The sequence below is a fragment of the Mizuhopecten yessoensis genome, unplaced genomic scaffold (genome assembly GCF_002113885.1).
Source record: "Mizuhopecten yessoensis strain PY_sf001 unplaced genomic scaffold, ASM211388v2 hete_36190110, whole genome shotgun sequence".
NCBI lineage: Eukaryota > Metazoa > Mollusca > Bivalvia > Pectinida > Pectinidae > Mizuhopecten > Mizuhopecten yessoensis.
In genome coordinates, this window is record NW_018485753.1 from 1 (window position 1) to 8,404 (window position 8,404).

The following is an 8,404-nucleotide window of genomic DNA, read 5'->3' on the forward strand; positions in this document are numbered from 1 at the left end:
TATGTATGCGACTCTAAATAAAGCTTCTTGTATCTTGTATCTTGTACCTTCCGGCTACTAATCTGTCAAAACGCCTAGAAGAACATTCTTCACAGATCAGTTCACTTCTGTAGTTTTACACACTGTACACATGTGTAGTGTAGTTTGTACATGTAAATTAATACAAACATGTTTACATATTTATTTATGTGAAAGCAGAACCTCCCGTGGACTAGACAGTTGTCACTTACACAGAGGTAAAGACGTGTGAGATTAAAGGAGGCCTATTTCAGCAGTCAGGTAAGTCCATTTGTATAATCTTGTCTTATCGATGTAGCTTTATGCTGTAGGCTTGTGTAAGTGCGTGCGCAAGTATATTTAATTATATTGATGTTTTTATGCTGACGATGATTAATAGCATACATAAATATTGACAATAATAAGATGTTTTTTTTATTTCACAATTGTCATCTGTCGACAATTAAAATAAATTATACACAACTCATAATAATAAATTATTGCGCATAACAAAATATAGGACAACCCATTTGTTTGCTGTCCCTGTGCGATGTAAAACTTTAGTTTTGATCTTTGTGAAATATTTGATATCGCAATCTTAAAGACATGTATACTGTATTCAATGAGACGTCACAACGTAATACCATATCCATTTTCATTTTTCTGATGTCTCAATGAGTGTATTTATGTGTGGAAATATGCAGAAAAGATTACTTTCGTTGACAATGCACTCACGGTATATATACATTGGTGTTTGGACATGTGTACGATAAATTGCGACTGCAAAACTTATCGTATCACTTACTAATTTAGAAAATAATATCAACCTTATTGAATTTAATATTGGAGGTGTTGTCATATATACTTTGATATTTAAAATGTGTTATATTGACTTTGACATGTTATATGGTGTTATATTAACTTTGATATTAGAGACGTTGTTCTGTTGACTTTGATATTTAAGGCAGTATTGTACTGACTTTTATATATGAGGTGGTGTTATATTGATTGATATTTGAGTCTGTGTTATATTGGCCTTGATATTTTAGGTGATGCTATATTGACTTTGATAATTGAATCAGTATTGCTCTGACTTTGTTATTTGAGGCGCCGTAATATTGACTTTGACATTTGTGGTGGTGTTATATTAATTGATATATGAGGTGGTGTTATATTGATTGATATTTGTGGTGGGGTTATATTATCATTGATATTTGAGGTGGAGTTATATTAACATTTATATTTGAGGTGGGGTAATATTAACATTGATATTTGAAGTGGTGTTGTATTGATTGATATTTGAGGCAGTGTTATATTGACTTTGATATCTAAGGTAGTGTTATATTGATTGATATTTGAGGCAGTGATATAATGACTTTTTTATTTGAGATAATGTTATATTGATTGATATATGAGGTGGCGTTATATTGATTGATATTTTAGGAAGTGTTATATTAACTGATATTTTAGGTGGTGTTATATTGAGTTTGATATTTGATTTAGTGTCATATCGATTTTGAAATTTTAGTTTATATTATTTTGATCGATATTTTAGGCAGTGTAATTTTGACTTTGATGTTTGAGGTGATTGTCATAATGACTTCGAGGTGGTGTTTATGTACCATCACGTTACTTACGATTGAAATATTTCAACTTTCTTAAAACCATGAAAAATGATAGGGATTTGGTACGAGCGTGAAAATGCAAACATATTTCCTGATTTTCCCGATGTCTCCATTACGTGCATCTTGACCTGGTAGCAGCGATTAATTTATAAACCGCCAAGTAAACGACTGATAGCTTGTTGATATGACCATGAATATTTCGAAATATTTAAACCAACACGATAATGTACTTTATGGTAATGATCAGTCATGAAAGGAACTACTTGGGCATACTATGACCAGTGTCGATATATAAATAAGTGAAGTTTAAGTTTTCTTGCATAACCTCCGGGTTATTGGTTGTTAACACTTTATTATATAAATGAAAGTTAAATGTGGAAAAATAGGCATCAAATGAAATCGTAAAATTGAGACCATGTCAATACAGATACGCTAAATGTAAAATGGTAGCATATAGATATATACCATACATCAACTAACAGCTTTTTAACGATACGACACTTTGCAACTGATATAAAAACTGCGCTTATATAGTTAGTCCAGTTATACTATCACAACCTTTCAGAACAAGTCAACACTATTCTTATCGTGTTTCTACCTAAACTTACGTTGGCATATGTCATTTGACGGGAGACAAAAACATGAAGTTGCCAAACCACGGAACAAAAGTTATCAACGCAAGTCTTTAGAAGTAATGATTTCTTTCCGTTTTTCTTTATTAATAACGTTGGTTTCTACGGCTACAATCGGTGATTTCCGTCTGTGGTTGTTATAGTAGTCACTGACGCTATGGTTTTTATTGATACTTTTTAATGCTAATGCTAGTCATAGTCCATAGTTTTATATTTTTGCAATTGTGTTATTTCTTGCCAATTGTCAAGGTAAATCAGTAACATAAAAAGGAAAAATCAAAATGCATTTAAACCGGAAGTGTAAACTAAACGTAATTCGAACTCGATGTAATACAAATTTGGGCAAAATATGAAAATAAAATTACCATGGAGACCAAAGAAAATGTACAAGGATAATAATACATTGTGTTCTGGAGGTGTAAGCGTCTTCTGTTTCATCGAAGGGACCGGCCTTATTATTCTAGGGTAGATCCAAGTAACTCTACATTCTCATGGAGAAAACGGACGTAGTGACCACAATAAATAAGAAACACTAATGAGCGAAATTTAAAATAAAAACAGACTGTCACAAAAGAAACTTGCATATTTCACTATTAGATATGATGGCGACCGTAACACTTGTCCATAGTTTCCATCAACCTGAATCTTTGGAAACCCTCTGTGGTCATTTTGTATGTCAGCAGTTGACATCTTTCACGGAATTCATGATACCCGGAGCATGCTCTTGCTTCATCACATAATGACAATTTATGTATACATAAACACACTCGGAATGACCTGTCGTTGTAGCTTTGTTGATATTTAAACATTGAAATACATTACACCTTATTTTGCATTTATATAACGTCTAAGATTTTGTAACGCGTCTTGGTGTTCCGGTCTGTTTTCTAGACAGGTCAGAAAGCATTGCGTTTTATTGTAGGCATGACCAAAGAGAAACATATGTAAATATAGGTAATCTGTTAGACTCAATTACCCTAAAACTGCTGTCATACCTTGAAATATGATGGTGTGGTATAGCAATACATTTTGTGACAAATAAAGCAATATCCCATAAAGATTTAATGTTTGCGTTTGGACACTAATGTGTATATTTAACTGTTACATACGATTGGTAATCTCAGTAAAATGATAATCGTGAAGATTAATTTAGAATATCAGCTTGCTTGAAAGACTTGCAATATACCAAGGTGTTTTAATAGGTACCATAAATTTGGTTTACGTTCCTGTTTTACTTAAATTTCAGTGGTGACTGCAGAAAGTATTCCTATAATTACATGACCTGTGTTTGTATTTTAACACCACACTTCAAACCTAAAAATAAATAAGCCATAGATAATATTACTGTAAATCTAATCGAGGAGGTAGAATAGAAAGCCAGGTAAATGTACCGCAGCGTAACACACCAAGACATAAAAGAAACCAAATTCGATTGGAAAAATATACAAACAGCACCAATGAGATACCACAACAAAAGAAAATGGTATTTTGAATCTACATAAAAGTATAGCCAAAAATAGGTGACCGCATTACCAGTATTTTCATATCATAGTTAACTGTCACAGTTTGTTGGTCAGGTGACACATTTTGTCGAATCTTGGTAACATTTTGAAAGTTTGGCAATTAGATGATAATTATTAGGACTTTTACACTCCCAGATGGATGCAAATCTCACACAAGCGTATCATAGCTTAATAAGATAATGTTAATCTTATTGTTACAATGCTAATATTTTGTGAAAGGTCTTGCTACATGTGAGTTTACATTGAATTAATTCGTATATATACTTACGTTATTGCGTAATCATTGTCAGTCGTACCTGGTACTGTGTACCTGTATTCACATGTGTCTGGAATGGGTTAACACTGAGAGTCCCTGTTAACCAATGAATGTTTACTGTGATTAACTTATCAGGCTCCGAGAAGTGAGCCCTCCCCGAGATACTGTCACATGTTCATAGTATGTCTATGATCAGGAGTCAGGTAACAGGAAGGAATACCTTCCACACTGATAACTTATAGCATCATTCAGTCACAACGTTTGCCTGGACATAGCAGCACTTTCGTGACGCAGTAGGTATTCGTATAGTAAATGTATATTAAGGGCATTGACAAGCCAGCTAACCGCCCTGCTCTTGAAACTGATGAATGCCAGTTGGAGGGTTTAATTTAATCTTACATCTTGTGTTGTCAATCATTTTCAATCTTTTTTTTCTTTAATTGACCGATTGAAAGTATTCAGATGATCAAAACATGTAAAAATACAAAATATCACATTCATGGGTGTTGGGAAGTTGTTTGAAAACAATAGTAGACGTAGTAATTAAGGATCAGACACGTGTAATGCTTACTTCTGCCACATGATACTTAATCATCAAACATGTTGCAAGTTATCATATTAAACAATATTTGTTCCAGGTCCCAGCGTGCCTAAAAATATTTACCTGACCTCAGCAGCACACGAGGCCTCTATTTAGGTTATTGTGCTGCCTTGGCCATGTCACTGACCACGAAAAATGTAACGACGGAGAATTGCAGGGTCAAAAGACGGCTTGGTCTATTAAGCTCCGTCTCTTTTATCGTAGGTAATATAATAGGTAAGTACATGCTTAACCTCGAACGCAAACACTCAATGCATAATAATGTAAAAATAAGACAATCATAAACTGTCAGTATATTGTAAACCTATTTGATATGTGTTGTTGACATTAAAATACAAATTAAATCTACATCAAAGAGTGCAAACTATCAAACATGGTTTTTGGATTGAAATATTATCAATTTATTTTTCATATTAAAGTTTATTTATAGTGTACATTACTGAAGCACACTAATACACTAGAAAGTAATATTTGACACTAGAAAATATACTAATATTCGTATGCATACCCATATTGCATTAGTCGATTTATCATAAATAAGAAGACATATTCAGAAAGAAAAAAAAAACTTATCGAAAATTAATTTCAGTAAATGAAATATATATATATTTATTAGCTCTCATTATATTTTTCAACGGTTATAAAAATCGCCATTGAATACCGGCGGTGTTTGCAAACTTTCACCGTTATCACTGTTGTTAAAATCTTATTAACATGTTTACTTTAAATTATCTCGTCTGATGACCTATGGGTATATGGGGTTGCTGCCCCTGTTAAGCACTTCTTCCCCAGATTGCGAACTTACAATTAAACTTATACCGAACCGCTATAAGTTGGCTTCACATGTAATCTCTTCAGATTGTGAATAATTTTCAACCAGTATTTAAATCATTTTTGTACATCTGGTATTTTTAAGAGGCATTCATCAAAGTTCCCCATAAAAGAAATTTCCTGAGTTGAATATTTACCTCCTAATACGCACTCACGAAATGTTAATGCAATATTTCAATCGACATTACCAAATGAAATTTCTATATCTCGTATCCATAACACAACGTGGGAAAAACACGGGAAAGATTATGAAATCCATAATTGAAACAAAAATTGATCTGATTTTGCCTCTCCTCTACACATAAACATTTCTAGAAAGTGGCTTCTCATTCTTAACACCATAACTTTTGAATTCTCTCTTTTTACAATAATCATCAGATTTCTTCCAATTATTTTGCAAACTTACACTTAAACTAACAAATAGAGTTGTATCATCAGGAAAGGATATATTATGAATTATTTCGAAAATTATATACATATATATACAAAGCAATTACATATGTATTATTGTATGCACCCATGGTATAGAACCACTTCAAAATATGTATTTTCGCTTCATATGGCCTTGTCTGACCATCAAATGGAATACTATGTACATACAATCAAGGAGATATTTACAGCGAAAACATAACAAGACCCATGCAAACAATCGGTTCCTGTTTTTGCATAATATTGAACCACTTCTCAAAGGAAATGTTTTTGACATGGATGAATATTTATTTGCTGTCAGCAAACAATGTCTAAGATGTGTGTACTTAGTAGTTTAATACTTTATGTTATTGTATACATCCAGTGCGATTACTTCAAAGGGACCACTTGTCAACACTTACTCAAAAACCTAAAGTCTAGCTTTCTAAGTCTTTTTGCTTATTTATCGTCACTTCTTCTTCCTATACTTGTGTAAACTTATACGAAATGACATATATGAAAAAATACAAGGACCACTGAATCATTTTTTTTTTCTTATAGATCACATCTTTTTCAATCAGATACAAAAGATGATGAAGTCAAACATTGAGAAATAATCACACTTTTCTTATCGCAGACATGGACGATATAATTCCCTGATGTTTGATTAAACATATTCATAGACACACAAAATCAGAAATGTAAATAGTCTCGATTATTTCTAATGTTAAACGTTTCCATAGCAACACGATATCGTAGATATTGTAGGTGTATTTTATAAAAAAAAAAAACACCACAAAATCCGTTACGAGTTGTGGTTTTCTTTACACCATTACCCAATGAACATCGGTTTCCCCGTTTACCTCAACCAGAACGGAAGCATCCCTTTCGGCAGGCCTCCATTTCGCCGGTTTTGATTTGCATTTGACGTCACGTAATTGTTTTCTCTATTTTCTGACCTCATTGTTGAATGTTATGAGGTCAAAATACCTCGTAATGAGTTCCTATATAACCAATGAAATTGCTTATACCTGTTTTTTATCATCTAATAACCAATATTTGCACTGACGCTTATGGTGTGAATGTGATACAACATATGTAGGTAATGGTAGCAAATCTGTTGACAAAGATCACGTATATATGAGTATTACTTTATCCATTATAATTCTTGTGTTTTATAAATTTAATAAATTCGACCAATGACCAGGAAAAAATCCAAAGCAGCAGGTTTCGTTATTAATATTTTTGTTATGATTGTTTTTATTTAATTGTATAAATTAACTCCATGTTACCAATAATTCAACCCTGTGTAAAACGTTTGTTGTTTGTAGGGTCAGGAATCTTTATATCACCCAGAAATGTCTTGGCAAAAACCCAGTCCGTTGGTCTTTGTCTGGTCACGTGGGTATTGTGTGGCGTCATTTCCATGTGTGGTAAGTGGGTTTCTTACAAGGTAAGTACTTATAAATGACACAGGTGGGTGACACATGTTCGTGTTATTCAAAACTGTGGATACAATTTAAATGTAACCAGAGCTTTGCTATAAATTGTATGACTTCCGTAAGCGGTACGTATTCTCCTTTATAAACGCAATTATTATGATTTCAAGTGATACATGTATATTTGAGCACGTTTCCTTTGAATAAATTCAAATTTATTCATCTACATTTTAAACGTACAGTGTATGTTGAAATAATTATTCAATAGACTAAATGTAAAGACGGGTTTTGCTCTGATCTTCAACAATATCTAACGTTTAGGAAGATAAAAATTAGCATTTTGGTGATAAAGAAATTTCTTATGTAGCTTTCGTTAAACTTACATGTAATGGAACAAAGCTATCATATGCTTTTCATTCTCGATCAACTGGAATACGTTTATATCATATGGTTATTTTATGCAAACAGGGGTAGATCCTGCGACCCATTCCTTTGATAAAGAACGCCACCTATAGATCAAATGGTCATCGTTACCTTACAATTTACTGGTATCAAAATAAAATGATTTAGAAATAAATTACATAACCATGGTAGCACGGTAAACCAGATAAGAATGCTTTTAACTGCCAAAACATTGTGGAAACCTGTTTTTAAATTAACGTTTCTCATGCAAATGAAGCTCTGATCATAAATATATCGTATGGACATCAGTTAATAACATATAGTTAAAATTGCTCAACAGCTTCAGGCATATCCTTTATATAATTAAGGAAGAGTATACATATCGTTGCAGGAACACACAATAACTAAAATGCAATTCCATGGTATACCAGCATATAAGATAATGTTTATGAATAGACCTAGTATTATACTCTCCTATTTTACACTCCTCTCTCAATAAGATATGTGGAATAGAGTAGTGTACGTTACTCCCGTATGGTGTTATTATTGTGATTGTGATATTTAGATTTAAGAGTAGTGAACATCTACTCAAAATTTTGTTCACAATATCCAAATTGCAAAACACCAAACGTAGATAGACTTTGCTCTCTTTTTCTTAATCAATGTTTTAAGTATGAAAATAAGGGATAT

The 8,404-nt window shown here is 32.6% G+C and overlaps 1 long non-coding RNA gene across 2 annotated transcripts; it reads left to right on the plus strand.

Annotated features, from left to right (window-relative positions):
- The first annotated feature begins 225 nt into the window (after nucleotides 1-225).
- On the plus strand, nucleotides 226-7,289 carry LOC110444932. Of its 2 annotated transcripts, none has more exons than XR_002462300.1 (3): nucleotides 226-279; nucleotides 4,672-4,850; nucleotides 7,205-7,289. It is a non-coding gene; the product is annotated as an uncharacterized LOC110444932 (long non-coding RNA). The 2 variants fall into 2 exon arrangements; XR_002462301.1 differs by lacking the exon at nucleotides 226-279 and adding an exon at nucleotides 4,081-4,326.
- The last annotated feature ends 1,115 nt before the right edge of the window (nucleotides 7,290-8,404 follow it).